We start from the raw sequence: 24,500 nt of genomic DNA on the forward strand, positions 1-24,500 counted from the left end.
GCACATTTTATTTTTGAAATCCAATCATTAAGTTTGGTATGTTTGTTCTTCCTCTTTGACATGAAAAAATTTGGAGGAAACAATAGTGCTTCTATGTAACCACACCCTGCTAGACTAGTAGTCTTAGTCAAGCACCCACACTAGTCTTAGGACTAGGTTGATGTCTTTCTTCACTCTTCACCATCTTGTTGATCTTTATGTGTATAAGCACATTAAACACTCACAATATGTCAACTACTTTTTTGGAAGGACAAAGTCAAAGGAAGTCAAAGTACTAGTGCTAAATATTATTTTGTGAGAGTGCTTACACCTATGTAATTTATAATATTTTACATAGATGTATTCATCAATCTACAAAAGATGGAAGGGTTGCAACAATGTTTACTATTCACTTTTAGAGTAGATTAGGCAAGCTATTAATATGTGTGCAAACTTGAGATATCACTCTTTTTGTTTTTGCCCATTTTGTGTGTGTGTGTGTGTGTGTGTGGGGTAAAGCTCTTCTCTATTTCTTGCTTTCCCTCTACCCATCCCATCTTGGTAAGAGATAAAGTTGAGAATGTATGTGAGGATCAATTTGCAAGGGACTTGGTGAGGTGAATCTTTTTTCTTCTCCTCTATCTTGTTCTCTTAATGGGATGTGCTCAAGGAAAATGAAAAGGGGTTGAACCATGGCTTTTGGAGCAAAGTTTTGGATTATGAAGCTATCATTAAGCCTTCAAGCTTTGAACTACAATGCAAGAAGGTAAGTTGGTTAGTCCACTACATCTTAATACTAGTCTTGTGTTATTTGCTTTCATGGATAGAAAGAAAGGATGCATGCTATGTTAGAGTGGAACCTGAGAAGGCTATGTTGTTGAGAAACACAGATCTAGAGCTATGCTAGCTATGGCGGACGGAGGTTATAAACATAAAATATGATTGAGATAAAGAATTGTAACTCAAGTGAATTAGGTTCCAAGATAGATTAGATTGGACTCATAAACACAATCTTGAGTGACTCAAACAGAGAGTACCATTCCATTGAAATGAGTGTCAAGTACATGCTTATATAGCTTTTGGATAGTACCACTTTTATTCTCTATGCTTATGGGATTTTGGACACCTCTTCCTAGAGCTTCTAGAGCATATATCTTTGTCATATCTCTCATATAAAGCCACTTATGGGCAAGCCTCTATATTAGGCATCATTTGCTATTCTCAACACTCCCCCTCAAATGATGAGTTCCTACACCTATTAGCATTTGCCCCCCCTACATGTGGACATGGACTAGGAGACTAGCTCTTTGGCAACCATAGTCAAGTCAAGCTTGAAACTTTACATTTTCGGTAGGGTTTGTTACATCCACTGTGGGAAGTCGATCCACTAAGGGAATTCGAGATCCACTATAAAAAAGATCCACTTTGTTGGCATTCTTCACTTTTCTCGATCTTCTTGGTCTTTTGTTTCAGTCTTCGTGGTTTGACTTGTTCTTCGTCATCTTATGCTCTAGTCTTCTTTGTGAGGTCCTTTTGGTCTTCTTTCTCAGTGAGTTTGAGATGGGTACGTGCCTTTTGCTCCAATCTTCTTGACACTGTCTTTTTGCTCAATGCTTTGTTGTTGCCACACTGACTTGAAATGCTTAGGCCATTAGACTCAATCCAAGCCTTCACAATTTTGAAGCATTTGGAAAAAATGTCAAGGGTGAACTTTTGTGCGGCACTCATGTTGCCCTTGATTTTCATTTTGCCATTGATAAATGCCATCTACCCACACATTTTTTCGATGGCCACAGAAATAAAGTCATCGGCGAAGGAGAAAACAACATTAGGAGAATAGCCCTGATGTTGCATCTGTTCAAAACAACTAAGAGCTTCACGACCATGCCCATGTTGGATATACCCTGCGATTTGTAGTTTTGATAGCTTCATCCAAGGTGAGGAAGGAAGTCTGCAAGGAGGCGAGTTCGACAAGAACCTCAATAGCTCTAATGGAGGATCTACACATCTGGATTTGGTGTCCACCACCTCGCACCAACCCTGTGAGATCATTTTTGGTCTCCCGATTTCTGTGAAATACTCAAATTTTAGAAGCTTGACACCAACTATATTGTCATGCTTAGCCCTAACTTTAACAGATTCGGAGCCGACATTTTCGAGGACAATATGCTTGATGATTTCGCTAGTCGAGTACTTGGCCTCAATGAGGGCGAAATTCGAAGCTTTGAGGGAGTCTCCCATGGTTTTCTTTTCCTGGACAATCCATTTCAAGATCCACCAGAACTGGACAGTAAGGGTGTCGCTCTTCTTCTTGAGGAGTTGGTGGCCTTTGGTGGCACCGATTAGATGGGCCTTCAACACTCCTAGGACTGTTACAATGGGAACAACATTTAGACATTGGCCTTGTCTCGACATGTCTGATAATCCTTTGTCTTCTAGATAGATAGTAAGTGGCTTAGAGAAAGGTCAACAAAGAAGGCGAGACAAGAGACCTGCTGATGCTTGCTTAAAGCTTCCTATGTGTTTCAAAGAAGATGGGAGGGGACCTGATTGGATTTTAAGTGAAGAGAAGGATCAGAAGGATATGAGATGAAGAATAAGCCTAAGGTATGGATATGGCAGAGGACCTTAAGGCAGGTTCAACTTCTACTATCCATTCATAATAAAATAGGGCTAAAGAAGGACTCTACTTTAATGAAGCTAGTCATAGCTCACCATGGCTCTAATACCATGTTGAGAAACACAAATCTAGAGCTATGCTAGCTATGGCGGACGAAGGTTATAAACATAAAACATGATTGAGATAAATAATTGTAACTCAAGTGAGTTAGGTTCCAAGATAGATTAGATTGGACTCATAAACACAATCTTGAGTGACTCAAACTAAAAGTACCATTCCATTGAAATGAGTATCATAAGTACATGCTTATATAGCTATTGGATAGTATCACTTTTCTTCTCTATGATTATGGGGTTTTGGACATCTCTTCCTAGAGCTTCTAGAGCATACATCTTTGTCATATCTCTCATACAAAGCCACTTATGGGCAAGCCTCTTTATCAGGCATCATTTGCTATTCTCAACATATATGAGAGGTACTTAGCTGAGGAAGTTGAAGCTTCTAAAACAATAGAAGTTCCATCCACTTGAAGGGAGTGAGCCCTGAAGTGGAAGCACGGAGTGGAAGCAAGAGCTATGGTGGAAGGAGTAAAAGAGAGAGAGAGAGAGAGAGAGAGAGAGAGAGAGAGAGAGAGAGAGAGAGAGAGAGAGAGAGAGAGTGTGTGTGTGTGTGTGTGTGTGTGTGTGTGTATGGAAACTCCAACAATCACAATGTGTGACTGGCCTTTCCTTATTCAAATGTCATTAAAAGAATAAAGATGAAGTGATGGTGATGGGAACCCACTACTTGCAGTGTACACGTGTGAGAATATGCGGGTATTATCAATCTAACTAATACACAGATGGCTAGGCATAGGGCCTTTACCCCCAATAACCTTCCACTTAAAGGTGAATGTGTCCCTAGTGAGGAGAGAACAAGAAAAAAGTGACAAAGCACAAATGTACATAAGTACAATAGGATGAGAAATGACATCATCTCATCCAATACCCATCAACTTTCTAAGGAAGACAAATGCTCCACTGGGAGACATTTAGTGAGCCAATCTATAGGATTTTGGTCAGTTGTGACAAGCTCAATGGATTTGTTCTCAATGATCTCTCATATAAAGTGGTAACACACCTCAATGTGCTTCGTCTTCGCATGGAAGACCAAATTCTTAGCCATCTGAATAACACTTTATAGAATCCGAATGTAGTATAGGGACCACATCAGTAATACCAAGGTTTGCCACCAGACAGCCTAACTAGAGAGCCTTCTTGTTTGCCTCAGTGGCTACAACATACTCTGCCTTTGTAGTAGATAGGGCCATGCATTTTTGCACCCTGAACATCCAAGATACAACACCTCCAACAAAGGCGAAGACATAGCCAGAGGTGGACTTTCTACTATTTGCATATCTTACATAATTAGAGTCATTATATCCCACGACTCATGTATCTTGGCCACTCTCTCAAACTCCTCAAGGAGGGTCATCGGAGTTCAATTATACATACAAAGGATGGGATTCCGCACTATGTATGTCCCATCTAGCTGATTCAGGATCAACTGGGAATCCCCTTTTACTAACAACTGCCGAATACCACCTTGTTTAGCAATATGCAGTCCCATAATCAAGGATTTATACTCCGCCATATTGTTAGTGAATCCTACCCCAAGATAAGCAGCTAACTTCATCGTAACTCTACATCGGGGATCTCGGATTACTACTCCAACACTCCCTTTTTTATTAGGGCCCCTGGACGCTTCGTCAAAATATAATGTGTACATACACAATGGGTTTACACAGCATGCCATCATGAACTCCTCTATTCGTAATTATGATAGTCAAAATTTAACATGTTTAGAGGATGAACTAATGGCTCCATCCCACCTTCTTCATTGAACTCAACACGGATACTTGTCAATATTCATAAGCAGTGATGGCAGAAGACTTTGATTTCCCACACAAAGGTTCCGTCTTCTTGCTCAATCACTCTGTATCCTTTGCTCCACCAGATAAGTTTCCCTTGATGGTATCTCTGCTCCAGATATGGGTGCTCCAAATAAGGAATTAACCGCCCCATCAACCAGCTTTAAGCTCTTTTGCAGGTCTCAAATTAGCCCCAACATGGACCTGCAATGCATTTCTCCCTGTGTTAGCATACTCAGAAATAATAAGGTTTAATCTTATTAAGATTAACCTTATTTTTAAATTCTACTCCCTGCAGATCAGCTAGTAGAGCTGTAGACCTATTTTTTCCTATCCTGACAATCTTGTAGGGGCCATCCCATCTAGGTTCCAGCTTCCCTGGAAACAGCTCCCTACGCGCATCATAGTACAGAACTAATTGCCCTTTTTTAAAGGTATACTTCTTTGCTTTAAGGTCGTGCGACTGCTTCATTCGACGTTTAGTTACCTCCTGGTGTAATAAGCTCTGCAATTTCAGTTCATCCAGGTGGGCTATGGTCGCGAAATGTTCAAAGAGTGAATCCTCATCTCCCAAAGAGTGGTTAATTGCAAACTGTATGGTTGGCAACTCGATTTCAAGGGGTAACACACACTCTTCCCCATAAACTAATTTAAATGGAGTATGGCCGGTAGCTCGCTTGAACGTTGTATTGTACGCCCATACTGCCACATACAACTTCTTGTCCTAGTCTCGTTTCTTCTCAGAGACTATTTTAGACAAGATACCCACAAGCTGCTTATTAGTACTTTCGACTTGCCTGTTGGCTTGCGGATTATAAGGGGTCATTTTATTGTGCTTGATTTGCCAAGCTTCAGTCAGGCTTTTGATCACTTTATTCAAAAAGTGGGTTCCACGGTCCGACACTAGTTCCTTCGGTGGACCGAAACGGCAGATAATCTGCTCTAAAAGAAAACTTGCAGTCTCTTTTGCATTGTCCTGCCTCGTCGCCCGCGCTTCTGACCATTTTGTAAAATAATCAGTTTCTACTATAATTACCTCTTCTGGGTAGTAGACGATGGGGTGATAGGACCCACAAAATCAATACCCCACTTCTCAAATGGACGGATAGCCATGATAGGCGTAAGTGGGCGTTTCCTATTCTCTTTGCTGTCATGTATTTGACAGGTATCACATCTCTTAATATACTCAAAGGAATCTTGGAAGATGGATGGCCACCAATATCCAGCTCTTAAAGCTTTCTGTGCCGTCAATCGTCCAGCGAAGTGCCCTCCACACGCAGAGTCATGGCACTCTTCCAAGATGAAAGGAACCTCGTCAGGCATCACACATCGGTGATAGATATCATCAACACCCTGCCGATATAGTGTTCCTGCGATCAAGGAAAACTTCAAAGCCTGTTGTCTGATTTTCCTCTTTTCTGATTTTGATAAACCAGCTCTAGTCTCTCTTGTTGATAGATAATGCGTGATAGCAGCATACCAAGATGGGATAGAAGCTGTATTAATTTTAAACATTTCTTCAATATCACTTCCTTCAACCAAAGTCTCTTTCGGCTCCCCGAAATCTACAAGGCATTCCACAATATCCTGCAACTTCGGTGGCTTACTCTTAATCTCATAATCGAACTCCTGCAAAGTGATTAACCACTTTGCCAGACGATCAGGTGGCTGTAGCTTGTTCATAAGCAATCTAAGCCCTTCCGCCTTCGTATAGAAAACTACCTTCTCATAGAGGATGTAGTGCCTGAATTTTTTAGTCGCAAAGACCATCTCAAGGCACAACTTCTCCATATAGACGTAGTTAATTTCTGATATACCCAATTTTCGACTAGCAAAAGCTATCGGATGATACTACTTTTCCTCCCAGATTTGGGCTAAACAACAACTGATACTATGCATGGTGGCTGCTGAAAATATGTAAAATGCCTCGCCTCTTTTAGGTGCTTTTAAAACTGGTGCTTTTACTAGCTCCTGTTTCACATCCTCGAAAGCTACCTTACAAGGGTCGCTCCATACAAATAGACAGCTAAAAGATAATAAGTTCGTTAGTGGCAATGTCATTTCTGCGAAGGCATTTATAAACCTTCGATAGTACCCTATCGACAGAAAGCTATGTACCTCTTTCGGAGTGCGTGGTGGACTCATAACGACTATAACCTTGATCTTTTTAGGGTCAATTTGGCGATCCCTACTGAACTGACCACATGGCCCAGCAATAGCCCATAAGGCACTCCAAAGACACAATTCCGTGGGTTAAGAGCGATACAAAATTGTCTGCAGTGCTCAAAACACTTTCTTAAGATAATCAACATCCTTTCCCTTACAGTGGTGGCTGCCCCTAGGTCATCAATGAATACTTTCAACTCATCTAGGGAGATGTCACCAAAGGTATTGTCTGTTGTTCATTGCCATGATCCAGGTGCATTGCACAAACCAAAGGCCATCACATGGTACACAAAAGTACCAAAGACCGTAATAAAAGTTGTTTTCAACTTGTCCTCTTCTGCAATTTCCATCTAGTTGTATCCCGCAAAGCAATCCATAAAAGAATATATTTTCCTACCCGCTAATTGATTCAAAATCTGGTCAATAAATAGCAACGGGTAGTAATCCTTAACCGTCTGCTTATTCAGCTCTCTAAAATTTACACATAGTCGGATCTGGTTGTTTTTCTTCTTCCTGATGACAACGGGTGAACACCATTCTGTGTGCTGTACAGGGAAGATTAAACCAGCTTTTCGTAACTTCTGTAACTCCTCAAACAGCCCGTCCCTCAATTCAAAAGGCATACGCCTTACTTTCTGATGCACAGGACGACTGCCTTCTTTTACAGGAATAGTATGAACAGCCAGGTTGGGAGGAATACCTCTCAGCTCGTCATAACTCCAAGCAAAGATGTCGCGGAATTCTTGGATCAGGGACACATAGTCCTCCCTTTCTGCTGAACTGAGCATGGAACCTAATTTAATTGGCTGCGAATCATTCGGCGTGCCAAGGTCCAACTCAATCACATTCGCGTCTCTTATCCTATCTTGCGGCTCTATCGGCTCATTTAGAGTTACTTGATAAATATCCTCTATAGTGGACCCCTCTTTAGATTCATCACTGGATGATGTCTCACTACCAGATGGATCATCTGTTGTCTCTAATTCAGTAGAGGATAAAGGAGCTCTCTCACTCTGAGGAGACTCAGGGTAAGCATCGACTATTACTCGATTAGCACCTCTACCTAGAACCACTCGACTGGCAGGTATATTGACTTGACAATCTGTTCGTAAGATCCAAGGCCTACCTAGCAAGACTTGATAGTTAGGACATCCTGCAAATCTTATTACCCTAAAGTCCAAGAAGCATTCTACACTTGCCACTGTAACATGGACTGTAGTAACGCAACCTTCTGGTTGCCTTAGACTATCATCAGCCATTCTAAGAAGGGTGGAGCTATCTTTTTGGATGCCTAGACCCAACCTCTCCATCAACTCTAAACTCATGATATTGACGGAGGACCCAGTGTCTATGATAGCATGCTCTACTAATATTCCATCCACGTATGCTGGAACCCTAGGGCAATTCTTTTCAGCATGATCAAACCAATCTTCCCTTACCCGTGCTATGCCCAAAGGTTCTACAATATACCCAAGACGCAGGATCTTCTTGAATTCCTTGTGTACTCCTGGGGATAATTTAATCAACTGTAAGAGGTTTATATCCGGTTTGACTTTGCAAAGAGAACTTTCTAAATCAAAATCATGTTAGATAGCCAAAGCTCTCTTTTCTCGCCAAACCATCCTTTCTTTTGGTCTCGGGATTGGCTTTGGTGCTTCTTTTTTAGCTCTTGCCTTCTTTCTTGGCACTTCCTCATCCTTCTTAGGATCGACTTTCTTGTCAACAGGCCTTAGAGGTCCACCTTCCATGCCAAGATTCAGGACTTGCGTCCCCTTATCCCCTTGCTTAGGGTTTCCCTCGACCGGTTTTGCATTATCTTTATCAACCTCTTTAACCTTTTGGCCTCTTGTCACGGCTCGTAGGTTAGAGGTTTCAGTGCCATTGACGCGTACAGCTTTGATAAGGCTGACACCATTGCCTTGTGGTAACTCTTCTATAGTGGGCTTTCCCCTTTGCAATATTTGTCTTGGTCCATCATTTTGCTTGAGGTTATTACCTTGCGCTCTATGATTAATTGGACCTCGTTGTTTACTCCCTTGTTGGAGGGAACTAATCTTACTCCAACAGGTAGCGGCTAAATGGCCCAAATTCCCACAAATATCACATTTAACATTTGGACAGTTTCTAGGGAAACGTTGTCCGCCACACCACTTACAGCTGAATCTTGAGGGTCCACCCTCTTCAGGGCGTTGACTCCCTATCAGAATCTGCTGCTTTTTTAGGAAATTGGCGTCAACAGCTATTTGCCGATATTGTTCAGAAATCATGTCGGTGTAGTGCGTCATCATATCCTTAACTTCGCCAAGGACATTAGAGGCACTCAACTCATAGCCTTGATCATCTATCCATCGTTCCATTGGCCTAACAATTTGATTGGGTATTGGTTGTTGACTTACAAGAACAACATTAGGGTTCAAAGCTTGGCCTCCAACATTTGGTGGAGCCAACTGACTCGCCATAGGCATAGTCACACTGGGAGGAGCTAGCAGCAAAGGTACATTTTGAACCATGCTTCCTCTCCCATTAGAGTTATTCATAGGCATCCCTTGACTTCCATTCATCAATGGTAAATTGCCTCCAGGTACTAAACCCGCATTTATTCGAGAGGAGTAGGTCGTTTGTAATCGCGACTCTACTCCTTCTGCCTGCGTAATGGCGGTGTCTATATCAGCCAAAGCCACACTGCTCAATTGCACCTGAATATTGAAATCTAATCCATGCAAGAAGTAGTGCAATTGGGCAGCCGGCGGAATAGGAATGTAAGTTTGTAACTTACGAAACACTTCCTTAAGCTTCTTAGAATAGGCTTTCACATTCTCATGGGGGTCTTGGCACGTTACATTCAACACACGCAACCAGTATTGGCCACCGCTTTCAAGGGCATATTCTCCTCGGAAAGCTGCATAAAATTGATTGATTGTGGTTATGGTTCCAGTCTCTATGCTATGATACCATACTACATCCCTTCCTTTTAATGTCATGTTAAAGAACATCACGAGATGTCCCTCATCTTGAATGTGATAATTAAACATTAATCTCTGGAATTCACAAATGTGAAACTCCGCATCTTCTTTAGCTAACCCATTAAAAATGGGCAAGCTGGCAGATCCGGCGTCCCTACAGGAATTGCAATGGGTTGTGCCATGATGATAATCAGATTAACAATAGGAGTTTGAACTTATGGAATCACACCCCCACTTGAAGTAGGTTGACTTGGTGGAAGAGGGGAAGAACTTACGCTTCCTCCTGCACCTAAAAGACTATGTGCCGTAGTTGGGTTACTAAGACCACTGCCTCTTATGCGTATCGGGCTACTCCTTTGAGGAGAATAGCGACTTACAATCTCCAACCGCTGTCTAGCCCGCTCAGCATGTTCTGCTTTTTGTATTTTGGCTTGACGGTCCTTGTCAGAGGACATAAACCAACTTTTTGGTCCCTAAAAACCCTAGATTCGAGAACCACCACTTATTGGCAGCTCCCGGCAGATGCACCACTGATGGGACTTGAAATGGGCCGGCACTGGCTATGGCACTAGCTGGACCTCATGCTCATAACAGACAAACACACCCTCACGGCCTCGCGGGCCAGGAGCGTCAATCTACTGCTAAAGGACAAACTGCCCTAAAGCCTAATCTATGCGTTTATAGTTTTATAGTTTTGTAGTCCAACTTTTCCCTTTCTATAAACTCCTCAGAGGGAGAACCCATACACATTGGCAATAAATACTACGATAATCACATATATGGGAGGCAACCTCTCGATAGAAACACCGCGGCCCCACTTCAGCTCTCCTACATCGCAGGGATTAGCCCCTTGATGCAGTGCTCAACATATAAAACAAATGAACAAACTCCACTCTTCATTTCGCAAGTTTCCAAGAGATACCATGTACCACTTAAAAACCGCATTTCGAGTTTACGGGAATTAAATAAAGCATGTAAATCATTGCAAAACCAAGATTTTCTGATATACAACAATTACTCATAATGCAACCAGCACACAAACAAATTTTCATCTAATAAGAACATAATTATCATCATAAACTATTAAAAATCCTCATTTTCTTCATAAAAAGGGTCATACCGTGTTTTTACGTAACCCGAGATGGCTTGAATGACTGCATAACCAGCAGACGGAGCCTCCATTGCTCTCAATCCAATGCTATACTTCAATCTTCAGTATCTCCATCAATTTCCATCACCATTTTCTTCATTTTCCTTCCTCGGTTCCTCCTTCAAGATGGCACACATGAACAACCCATAGGGAAGAGAGAGAAGGAGGAGAGAGAAAGACTAGAATCTGATCTCCTCATCTGGACAACCATTCCTCGTGCGAAGACCGGCGATATGCTCAACCAAGAGGGAGAAGATGAGCCCCAATGTCGGTTACATGGGTTCTTCACAGCCTGACAATCATCATCCATGATGATGGAGCGCAATTTTTGGCCGCTGCATCACGTTGCCATGCTCTTCTTCTCTCTCCACGATTTGCTTTAAAATTTGTGGCCGGGGGGGGGGGGGGGTTAAAAACTCCAAAGGGCACCCCCCCTTTGGTCCAAGTTGTGGCCACCCTTTCAAATCTTGCCCATTTTGTGGCTTCCTCGTCGGGACTCCGATTCGAGCTCTGAAAAATCCTGGGCGTCCGGCTTGACATCTCGCACTGACTGGAAGCTCCTGGAAAACCGTACAGCAGTCAGAAAAATTATCAAAAATCCACAAGTGTCGCTCGGGCGCCTTTTAAAAGCCGTCTTTCACTTGGTGCTTAAAATCGTCCTAGCTACAACCGCCGCCTTCGATGTCAAATATTTTTCCCCTAAATTCTAGATTTTTTGGCAAATTTTAGGCACATCGCGGGCTCAACACTCTACTTTCATAATAATAACCATGTTAGAGACTCAAGCCCAATAGGAGCCAGTCTTAGTCTTGTGGATAATCCTATAGTAATTTTTGCAGTCATGAGTCATGTTTGACATGTCATTATTATGAGCAATAGGGTCATATTAGGCCATAGTGCCATAACATACGCAATGATAGACACAATGAGAAACACAAGGGAAAAATACATGAAAATGCAAAGTCCACTAAGATTGTGCCTAAGTTCAATGTGAAGATAGAGGAGATAAATTTCTTGGAGTATAGTTTTGATGATTACATTCTTGTTTCTTCATTTCTTAATGCTACTCAATTGACCAATGCATTGTCTTCTTACTCTCAATGTTGGATTCTTGATTTGGGGGCTTCATTCCATGTTACCTCGCATTGCCATTGGTTTCATAGCTACCGTACCATTATAGGTTCTGTTAGACTAGGAGATGAGACTACATTGGATATCATTGCATAGGTGATGTTAGACTTGGTACTAGTGCTCCTTTTATGCTTAGTGATGTACATCATGTCCTAGCTTTGATGAAAAGCCTTATTTTAGCTAAATATTTAGATGATGCAAGTACCATATATCTTTTGGTGATTCTTCATGGAAGATCACCCATGGCAATTTTGTTTTTGCTAGAGGTGCCAAGGTTGGCAAGCTCTACCCTTTGCTTGTTTCTGGGTCTGTTGACTATGTTTTCACTACAACCAATCTTTCATATATATCTTTATGGGATATTATCACCTTAGGCACATATCTTTGTTGAAAGGAATGAAAGAATTAACCCGTGATCATTGTTTGTATGGCAGGCAGACTTGTAATTCGCATAAGAAGGCTGGTTCTACATGTGTGGATGAGCCTTTGGTTGTCCTGCATTCAAATGTTCGTTGCCCCATGCCCTACCAATCCTTGACTAGCACAAAGTACTTTGTTACTTTCATAGATGATTATTTGCATAAGGTTTAGGCTCATCCTATTAAGAAGAAATTGTATGTTTTGCCTACATTTTAGCACTTTTGTGCCATGGTTGAGAACCAGTCTGGGTATAGGCTAAAATATCTATGGTCTAATAATGGGAATGAATTTGTATCTAAGGCTTTTGAGAAGCTTTTTGATGAGAGGGGTATTGTATCCATTGACCACTCCATCCACCCCACCCCTGAATGATGTGCAAAGTGCATGAACAAGACCATTCACTTGTGATTCTTTGAATGTGAGGCTTTTTGCTATATTCCCAAAGACACACATAATAAGTTGGATTTGAAGTCCATCAAATGCATATTTCTTGGATATGGTGATGCAAGTGATATGGGCTATGATCTTTAGGATTTGCATGCTTGAAAGGTTATCTGCAGTAGCCATGATGTTATCTTCCATGATGATAAGATGTATATGAGACCAGAGCATGTGATTGATATATATAAGGCCCAATCATGATGTTGGATAAAGAGGACACATTGTACAAGCCTCATAGCTAGTTTTAAAATGCTCTGCTAGATCTTCACATCCTTCGGACCATTATGAGCCCTCTGTGGATTATGTCATGGTGATAAACTCTACTGAGCCACTTACCTATGAAAAGACTATGCGCAGAGGTTATTCTCATTCTTGGGAGAGGGCTACGCAGTCTGAGTTTGATTCGTTGTAGAAGAACCATACAAGGAACTTAGTTTCTTTGTATGATGGAAAGCGTGCATTGCCATACAAGTGGATATACAAGTTAAGGAATAACCCAAGTCACTCGAAGCTAGCATATAAGGAAAAATTGGTTACTCAATTAGATTTGGATCTTTATCAAATGGATGTTAATAAGGATTTTTTAAATGGGGACCTGCATGAGGATATTTATATGCAGCAACCTAAGGGCTTTGTGGAAAAAGATAGGGGGCACCTAGTATATAAATTGAAGAAGAGTCTTTATGGGCTTAAGTAGGCACCTAGGGAATGGTACCATAAGTTTGATGCTTTCATGCATTCACAAGGGTATTCCCGTAGTGATATGGATCCATGTCTATACAGGAAGAAGGCTCGTGATGGTAACCTTATTATCTTGATGCTTTATGTTGATGATATGCCTATATCTAGGAGTACTCATGCTGAGTTGGATGCTTTAAAGACTCAGCTCAAGAAGGGCTTTGAGATGAAGAATGTGGGGTAGGCCTCATACATACTTGGTATGCACATTACGTATAATTACTCTTAAGGGACTTCTCTATTTATCCTAGAAGAAGTCCATACATAGCATACTTGAGCAATTCCATATGCAGGATAGTAAGCCTATTAGTTGTCCTTTACCTTCTCATGTGAAGGTTAGTCATGTCGATTGTCCTCAGTCATGAGAGGGCCAAGATGGCTAAGGTTCTATATGCATCCACAGTGGGGTATTTTGATGTATACCATGGTAGCCACTTGCCCTAATCTAGCATTTACAATGGGAGTTGTGGCACATTATATGGCTACACTTGACATGCGACATTGGGACGTCATGAAGGGTATCATGAGATACCTTAAAGGCACTACAAATATGTGCATTTTCTATGGTAGTCAACATCCAATAGTCATGGATTACATTGACTCAGATTATGCAAGACATGCAAATAGTAGGAAGTCCACCTCTAGATATGTCTTTAGCTATGTTGGAGGTGCTATCTCTTTGATGTCCAAGGTGCAGAAATGCATGGTCTTATCTACTACCAAGGTTGAGTACATTGGAGCTACTAAGGCTTGTAAGGAGGCCTTATGGTTAGACCATCTGGTTGCTAATCTTGGTATAACCATGACTCATACACTACATTTGGATTCAATGAGTGCTATCTAGTTGGCCCGTAATCCTATCTTCTATGCAAAAACAAAGCACATTGAGGTGTACTATTACTTCATTAGAGAGATGGTAGAGGATAAGCCCATTGAGCTTGTCAAGATCCCTATGAATACGAATCCTATAGATCTGTTCACTAAAAGTCACCCAGTGGAACATTATGCCTTTCTTGGGAAGATGATGGGCATAGGATGAGATGACATCTCTTCCTCATCCTATTGTACTCTATGTACATGTTGTGCTTTTCTCTTTTTTTCTTTTACTCCTTACTCGCACATTTGCCTTTAAGTGGGAGGTTGTTGGGGGTTAAATGCCACCTATGCCTAGTTGCATACATTTACTTGTATACATTACGTGCACATTTGTACATTGCAGGTGGTGAGTGCCCATCACCGTCACCCTATTCTTTATTCTTCTAGTGGCAACAATAGAATAAGGATGGAAAATAACATGTTGTGAATGCTGGAGTTCCCACATATCGGTCTCTCTCTTGTTTTGAACCTCCATACCTCTTGCTCCCTTCTTGCTTCTACTCATGCTTCCACTTCTGCTCCACCTTTCAAGTTCCACATCTTTATCTTGTCCATGTCCTACCTCTACATGCATAGAACTATGTACAAAAGATGTGCCAGTATCCAAGGCAAACAATCATCCTTTCTTTTGTCTTCTTACTATCAATTTACTAGGTTTACCATTTCTAAACTCCTTAATGAAATAACCAAACTTATTAAACCTAACTTGCAAGTCTTGATCAACCATTTTTCTAAGAGGAGTAAAGAATTTTGGTTATTGTAAGCACATATAATACATCTCCAAGCTTGTTTTCAATCCCATCTCTAGTGATCAATGGAACAATGCCAATATAAGTGACTTTATGCAATATATCATTCTCAATGGCTACATACTCCTCACTATAATACATCTCCAAGCTTGTTTTCAATCCCATCTCTAGTGACCAATGGAACACTGCCAATATAAGTGACTTTATGAAATATATCATTCTCAATGGCTACATACTCCTCACTATGCACATCATGCTTCATGTCAAACTGGCAAATTATTAAGGCCTCAAGTAATAGGGTTTTCCTCTATTCTACTACTAGTATGCATTGTTTGCAAAGATGGACTGGGTAGGGTAGTCATCCAAGAGCTCCTCTCATACCTCAAGCATCTAGAATTGTGCGCAATTGTGGAGGTCAAACATTCAAAAGGAAGATGGTCACCTCCACATTTTATGCATTGAATGTTTTGGTAGTATGGCCATGGTTGGTTCCGAAAGTTGACTAGCTTGGATATTTGTAACTGTTAATTGCTCGAAAGCCACAAAGAACAAAGAAAATCTGTTGAATGGCATGGAAGTATCCTTCTTAGAAGATATGTGCAAAAGGGAAGATGCACTTAATGGAAAGAATAGGAGGAGAGGAAAGACAATTGTGACTGGTGGACCTACAGAGGACTAAGCTGGGTAACTTGAGTACAATGTAAAGGATTGTTGAGGTGTGTAATGAAGTGAAGGTAAGAACTTTAAGAGAGTCTTTTTATAACATGGACCAATCAAAGAATGATGAATGCAAGTTTTTTTTTTTCTTTTTTGGGGGGGGGGGGGGGGGGAGCACTCCATTGCGTTGCTTTGTTGCCTTCTCCATGACAGTGGTGTTATATGAGTCTTTGGGATTCTCTTAGTGCTTCACCTCGAGAGAATGGCTAGCACTCTATATTGGTTCTAGTAACAATTAGGGCACTTAACATTTTAAAGTAAACTTCATGCAACAAGAGCATTCACACACACATTCTCTACACACACACACACATACACACGCGCACACACACACAATGGCTTGTGGTGGACAACACCTATAAATAATAAATATATATATAATAATATGTCAATGAAATAATAATATATATCATATACTTTAAATAAATAATTCCCATTATTATTATAATAGAATATATTTTATACAATATATTATCTACTATGTATTATATTATGTATTCTAATACTACAACATCATATTAGATGTATTTATAATAATATGTACATATAATATATGATAAGAATTAATATAAAATTAAAATGATTTCCTATATAATAACTAATACTTTACAATGCATATATAATAAACTAATCATTAATGTAATAAATCATATATGCATTTTAAAGTATCAATTACTATATGTAATGTAATAAATCATTAATGTAATAATTACCACTTGATAATGGATACGATAATATGTTATATAATGTATATAATATTTAAATACTATAAAAATACATCAATATATAAGAATACTAATATGTTCATACAATACATATAAGTATTATATGATATAATTTATTATTAATATAATAGCATATATTACATAGTATGTATCATTAACATAGTAATTAATAATATCTTGAAGGTATATATAATACATTTTATTATTCATTTTTAAATATTAATATCTATTATATAAACATTTTTATCATTAATTTCTATGATAAAGCTGAAACGTTTTACTTCTTAGATTCTAAAGTAATATGAAATCCTTCTAAAATAAAATATTAATATTAAAATTTTAATAATAAGTAGTTTGTTTTTAAAATTTATATTTATTATTATTATTTTATATACTATATTAGACTTAGTGGAACAAGGATGAGAGGTTTGGTATTCAAGAAATAAAGAAGGGGGTTTTTTAATCGGTTATATAATAATGAAAAGGGTCTTTGAAAAGTTGTACTTCTCTCTCTCTCTCTCTCTATATATATATATATATCTATATATATATATATATATATATATATATATATATATATATATATATATATATATATATATATGCATGTGTGCATATATATGTGTATGGATGTGTATCCGTATGCATATGTATTTAATACACGTGTGTCTATTTGTGTGATCTCATAAATGTGTGTCCTCTCACTCCCTCTCATCATTTTACTTTTATCTTCTTTAATTTTCTTTCTCTTGTCTATTATCTTTCTTCAACTCATATGTGTGCATATTTATATATGTTTATACACATGTGTATGCATTGCACTTGATGCACATGTATATATTTCTATCTAGATATGCCCATCTGCATGTGTGAGTGTGTGCGTGTGTGCGCACGCGTGTGCACACATGCATGTGTGTGTACGTGTGTAATTAGAAGTGCGTATTTTATAAGTGTATTCTCTCTCTCTCTCTCTCTCTCTATGCATGTGTGCATATACATGTGTATATGTGTATGGATGTGTATACGTATGCATATGTATTTAATATACGTGTGTCTATTTGTGTGATCTCATAAATGTGTGTCCTCTCACTCCCTCTCATCATTTTATTTTGTCTTCTTTAATTTTCTTTCTCTTGTCTCTTATCTTTCTTCAACTCATATGTTTGCATATTTATATATGTTTATACACGTGTGTATGCATTGCACATGATGCACATGTATATATTTCTATCTAGATATGCCCATCTGCATGTGTGAGTGTGTGTGCGCATGCACGCGTGTGCACACATGCATGTGTGTGCACGTGTGTGATTAGAAGTGTGTATTTTATAAGTGTATTCTCTCTCTCTCTCTCTCTCTCTCTATGCATGTGTGCATATATATTTGTATATGTGTATGGATGTGTATATGTATGCATATGTATTTAATATACGTGTGTCTATTTGTGTGATCTCATAAATGTGTGTCCTCTCACTCCCTCTCATCATTTTACTTTTATATTCTTTAATTTTCTTTCTCTTGTCTCTTATCTTTCTTCAACTCATATGTGTGCATATTTATATATGTTTATACACGTGTGTATGCATTGCACATGATGCACATGTATATATTTCTGTCTAGATATGCCCATCTGCATGTGTGAGTGTGTGTGCACACGCACGCGTGTGCACACATGCATGTGTGTGCACCTGTGTGATTAGAAATGTGTATTTTATAAGTGTATTCTCTCTCTCTCTCTCATGTACATTTATATATGTATTAGCATGTATGCATATGCATGTATGTATATATGCATTTATGTACATATATATTTGCACTTCTGCACACATGCATGTATGTTGTTCATGTGTTTTTATAGTTTATGTGCCATTGATACATGGTTTTAGAGTATGTATACATTATAGAAACATTTTGGACATCTCACGTGTTCAATTAAAAAATAAATTCAACTTTCTGTTTATAGTGTATGTGCATTCGCGGGTGTTTTTAGAGTATAAACATAGTGCATGCACACATTGAACCATTAAAATATCATATTTAAAATAATTCATTAAAAATAAATTTAAATCTCTCTCTCTAAGAAAAGGGAGGGGAGAGAGAGAGCCACATATAATTTTTCAAAGACTCACATTTTCCACTTTTCATAATCATATACTATGCTCAATGGAGAGAGAGAGAGAGAGAGAGAGAGAGAGAGAGAGAGAATGTGTGTGTGTGTGAGAGAGAGAGAGAGATAGAGAATAAATATAACCCCCACTCACCCTTCAAGAAAAAGCCCTCTTTATTTCTTGAAGAATGATCATATAGTTGGTTAAAGAGAAAACTCAAACATGTTAGCAAACTCAATTATATACAAGCATAGGATTAGTGGGGGGGCCCTAAAACTTGGGGTCCCTACTAAAATGAATGAAATGTCGTAGTTGAATGCAACACTTATGGGGATAACCAATTATTGGATATCATTGCCCCCTTACATGTGGGAGAATCACTACTAGCAATGCAATAATGCCTTCTTCTTAGCCTCCCACCATTGCACCTAATCATTATACCCTCTCCCATGATAGAGAGAAGCATGTTGACCTTTTCTACTTTGTTTTTAAAAAGTGTTCCTTCCCCCTACAAACCCCTATGTAACATCAAAGTTAGTAGGGGCAAGCTAATTTTTCATTACATTGCCCTTTCCTCTAGACACCCTAGTGTGACTAGGTCCTAAGGAGTATAATTATTTGTAGAGCTTTTAATGAGGAACACTATGTGTCTAACTAGTTGGTATAAAGTAACAAGTTTCAAAGTGTGATAAAAATATTGACTAAAAACACATTACCTATCATCATACATCCATTGGCACAAGGGATAAAAATTACTCGAACATGTAAACGACAACCTGCATAAATAAATAATCATGGAGCATTTATCATAAAATATTTAATACAATTTACACAATTGGTTGGGTTAGAACATAAATTATTAACAAGAACAATTTAATTGAAAAGCAAATGTATGAGATAATTTAAAAGTATGTAGATATGTAGATGACTACTTCCAAGAAGATATAACCATGGAGCATTTTTTAATACATAAAGCATTCTAAGATAAATCTCATTTGCATGAGTGGCTAGATTACAACATAAAATATAGATAGAGTACTAAAAAGTGAACATATATATTAGCCAAAGAAGAGTAGAAAAAACATATGATGCTAAGAACAAACTTAGGCTTTAACCATGGAGGAGGAGCGAAGATTCCAATGTGTATGAAAAATTATTCTAACAAAAACATTCAAAAAACAAGCAACATGTGACTTTCAAACCAACGTTTTTCAAATTGACTTTGACCCTCTGATTGTCGCTTTAGCTGCTCTATCTTTAAGAGATTTGGTTGGCAGAGCACATAATTGAATATTACAGTTAAGCATAGTTTGTCGGCTTTCTCGTCAGAGGTGACTCGCATGCGTTCATGCATGAGCCTGTCATAGTGCTCGTTAAGATGTTCTTGCTCTTCCCAGGATAGGGAAAATGGCAAGTATTCTCCAAGCTGCTCCTTAGGGAATGCGCCCATGTCCGCAAGGACGTAGACACGTGTGAACACCTTGAGCTTAGCATCCAACTCAGTTAAGCATTCTGTGACACTTCTATGTTCAACGAGGGCTTGCTCAGTTGCTATCTCATGCAAGGTTCTAGGAGTTTGTCTAGGCTTTATTAGCATAGCTGGGGGCTCAGGCCTAAATGAGCAAGATTGGTCAACACTAGGATTTCTTATGCTCTCGGGGTTTCCATGTTTCTCTTGAGGCTTTGTTATTGCATCATGGTTCTCCTTGGATGTGACTGGTATAAATTTGTCACCCTGTTGTGACAGCATTGTATCCACTCTTGATTGGTCAATGCGAGTTCTATTGTCAGTGGATTGAGTGTTGAAAGCAACCATTGATGGTAATGGCTGCTTTGATTTTTCAGAGCACACAGATGTGTCTGAGGTTTCACCGCTATTAGGAGAGACGTCAATGGGTTCGTTCTCGATGCTTTATTCCTTAGCTCTTCGGCACTCTCGATTTCAATCTTCTTGGGGTCTACAACCACTTGCAACTGCCATTGTTGTTTTCTTTCATTTCTTTTCTTTTTCTTCAGCAATCGAGGTGTATCCCTTGAAAACTTGGGACCTTGAACTATGTTGGTTGTTGATATGCTTGGCTGGGCCTCAGCATTCTCTTTCTCTAGTGTGTCCTCATGGGGCATAGCTGTGGCTTGCTAAATAGCCTCGCTAGGTTATGAGGGTACAACTGCCTCTCTTTTTGGAGAGTCTAGCTCTTCAGCCAATTCCCTTTTGTTTAACTCCTCTAGCCTAGGCTTTAAGCACTTTAGAAGTGTTGGAGTTGTCAATGATGCTGGTTGTGGCACCTCCTCCACAGGTGAATTGCTAAGGACACGTTCCGCAAGGGGCGTTGTCACGGCCAGGGGTTGTGATTGCTATGACCCCTGATTGGAAATAGTAGTAGCTATTTCAGTAGACTGTCTACTATTAGTAGATTGCAGTGTCAAGTCCCTAGGGAGACCAGAAGTGGTTGTGTCTTTTGTTGCCCTTTGAGCATTCACTTGTGTAGATCGAGCATGAGTTGATCTAGTCACATTAGGTTGCACATGCATATCCTTGGGCCGAGAGCTATGGATGATGTCATGTCCCACCTCTTGGACATTTGGAAGCTTAGATGGAGATAGATATTGGGACTAAGCAGCTACACTTGATGACTGCTGTTGTGCTTCTTGTGTCCATTTAGGGAAAGAGGGTGTAGGAGACTTGGGACTCCTAAGTGGCTCCGACATTGGCTGGAAGATTTGCTCATGGTTGTTAGATGATTTTACCATTTGCTTTGTTGAGCATTTAACCTTGCCATGAGCAATGTTGTGCCTATGATGCCTGTTATCCTCTTGGGGAATCAAAGGCTCCTTGGGCACTAGTGGCTTTTGTGTATCCTCAACGATTACATCTGATATCTGCTTGTCAAGTGCACTAGGTTGAGGATCTACCCTCCGATTGGTCCCATTTGGTTTCTTGATTTCGACCATGAGGGGCTCGGTCACTCCAATGCTTTTGACTCGAGACTTGGTTTTTCATTTAGATCTCCTCCAACGCTTCTTTGCTCTTGATACAGCCTTTAGTTGACAAGGGAGGTTTAGTAGGGGGTTTTGGCACCCAAATCCATCGATTACCTGCATAATACCCTTGAGCACATAGCAACGCTTTGGATATCCATCACGGCGTTGTGCTGACCCTCCATCGATGCCTTCATCTATAAGGCTTGGGCTTCTTTTGGGATCTTCTACAATATTTGTAAGTCCAAAGCCCGTCCTTGGTATTGTCTCCTAACCTTCTTGTTTCAGACATGGCCTCACTCACTGGTTCTCGTTGTTCAACCTGTGCTTGTATCAACTCTTCAAACAAGTCCTTGCCCTCGTTAGTAGGCTTGACTGTTATGTCAGCACCTTCCTTGCCTTTCCCTCGAGGTTCGATGAGGTTGCCCTTGCTAAAGGTTGTGACTATCCTCACACCCGGTAGTGTCAAGTGTATCCTCTGTTCTACATGGTTGGCCTCACACTTGGTCACCCTTTTGAAGGGTCTTCCTAGGAGTGTTTCCTTACCGTGATTAGCACTATTTGGAGGAACATGAAATAGGATAGGCAAGCTTTCAGTTTCAATTGTCGCAAGCATTTTGCACTTCCCTATGAGTGCTTGTGGGTGTTCCCCGTAAGGGCTAAGAGTTGCATTAGTCGGCGTGAGCTCTGGTTGGCCTAGTAGGGTCCATACTTCATAGGTCAAGATGTTAAAATTTGCTCCTTCATCAATCAGAGCATCGATGGTGTGATCTCTTTTTGCGGTGAGTTTGACCCTAAGATAAGGAGGTGGTACTATGTCTTCATCTTCCGAGTCTTGGCTTGTAAATTTAAGCCTTCTGACAAATGCCCTTGAGTCCCCAACTGCATGATCAAATGTGGATTCTCCACTGGTGTCTTGGATCGTCAATGCAGTGCTATTCAAGGAGCATCTATCATTAGGACTATCATATCTAGTCATTCTCATTGTTGTAGCTTGATGTTGTTGCTTTTCGCTTTGACTAGATGGAGTCCGAATGCAACACGTATGTATTTTTGTAGTGTGGTCTTTTTGCCCTTGTTGGCTAGATTAGCCCATTGAGGTTCTAGGGTCTCTGTTTGTCTCCGTTCGGGTACGAGCTTTTGGTTGCTCTTTTGCAAGTGAGAATCCATGCTCGTGTAGAGCCATTACTACACTAGGATCTATTTTGGAGGACCTGTCACGACGTGCGTTTTCTCTCCAACCTACTTGGGGGAGGTGCGGAGGGGGCCAAATTTTGAACTACTTGCTCTAAGTTTTAGCCCAGTGATCGATCTGTGATATGGTTTCGGCTCTATATGGTCTCTTGGTCAGTTTTACTGTCTTCAGGTTAAAATTTGAAAAAAAAATCAAAAATCGGCTCAACAGGTCCAAATTGCAGGGGCTGAGTGCCCGATTTGGCCCATTCGAGGGCCGAGTGGAAAGGGCCGAATGTAACTAGTCCGAATGTCAAATTCCGCCAGTTTGAGTTTAGTTGTCCGAGGGCCGAGTCAAGTGGTCCGAGTGGTAGTGGGCCGAGTCGGTAGGGCTGAGGGCCAAATTTCTGAGCGGTCCGAGGGCCGATTCTAGGACTCGGCCCAGAATTGCCGTCACTCAGACACGCCGAGCGCGGCACGTTTTTTTTGCCAAACTTCACAAAATTCACCGCGTTGAGCGTTGGAGGCCTTCCCACTGGTCGAGCAGCTCCAGATCCAACCTACTCATGTAGGGGAAGGTGTAGAATTCCTTGGGCTAGGAAAATAACTCCCGGATGGCCAGATTGAAGTGGATCCACTCAATGAAGATTTCTTCCTCTCTCATGCTCTCCTTAGACCTTGCAATACACAATGTGGCCTTTCTTGCCACTCTTGGCCCCTTATCACCTTGTCCAGGCCTGCACTCACCTTAATCTTGCTTCCCTTACTAACATTTAACCCCAAAATTTCATTTCTTGCCATTCTTTTCCCTGTTTCAGCATGTTATACAACAACAAAAAACCCTACTGCTTGCTCCAATGTTTTTCTTCTATCCTTTCCAAATGCAAGAAAAAATTATAAGGAAAATACCTACACTACTCCATCATTCTTTCTCAAGTCCAAAATAACAAAAACCTACTTGCTAAGGAGATTGAATACCTCTTCAAACTCCTTCGCTTCCTACCTATCTACCTCAAGCACCGGTTCAGGGAAAACCCTACTTCAATGCTCGATTCGAAGCGCGTAAGTGCTCAAGGCTTGAATTCATTGGTCCTGGCAATGGAACCAAAATGTGGGAGCTTTCGCTCAATTGCCAAGACCCATGGAAGTTCCAAGTTGAGCACTAATGGCTACCTTTCACATAGTCGACGCATCATTCATATCTACGGGTGTAGTGAGCTTACCTCCATGCCGGTTGAGTTACCTCCTCTCCTGCGCACTCCGGTAGCTCCACAATCCAAGTGCAAGCTTCAAGCAAGCTCCATCCTCAAGCTCCAAGCTCCAAGCTCCATTGCAGCAAGCAAGACAAGAGAAGAAAAGAAGAGAGGAGAAGATGGAGAGCTTCTCCTCCTCGGTCCCTCACCCTCACACACTCACTCCGTCACACTCTCACACTCCCTCTCTCAAGCCCAAGCTCAAGCAAGCAAGAAGAAGAAGCAGAAGAAGAAGAAGAGGAGAGCCACTTTTGGCCACACACAAGAATGAGCTTCTCATTCACTTTTCAACTTTATATACAAAACCCTAAATCCCTTTTGGGCGGTCATCCCCTTCTCCCCTTTTTTACATGGCCGGTCGTGGCCGGCCCTTTTTCCCATTGTCCTTCTATCTTCCTAGCTT

At 40.4% G+C, this 24,500-nt stretch overlaps 1 pseudogene; it reads right to left on the reverse strand.

Moving 5' to 3' along the window:
* Positions 1–1,855: 1,855 nt before the first annotated feature.
* LOC148022832 (V-type proton ATPase subunit D pseudogene) lies at positions 1,856–2,394 on the reverse strand (annotated as a pseudogene).
* Positions 2,395–24,500: the final 22,106 nt, after the last annotated feature.

Source organism: Lygodium microphyllum, chromosome 16 (genome assembly GCF_053477565.2).
Source record: "Lygodium microphyllum isolate KBCC chromosome 16, Lygodium_microphyllum_v1.1.10, whole genome shotgun sequence".
Lineage (NCBI taxonomy): Eukaryota > Viridiplantae > Streptophyta > Polypodiopsida > Schizaeales > Lygodiaceae > Lygodium > Lygodium microphyllum.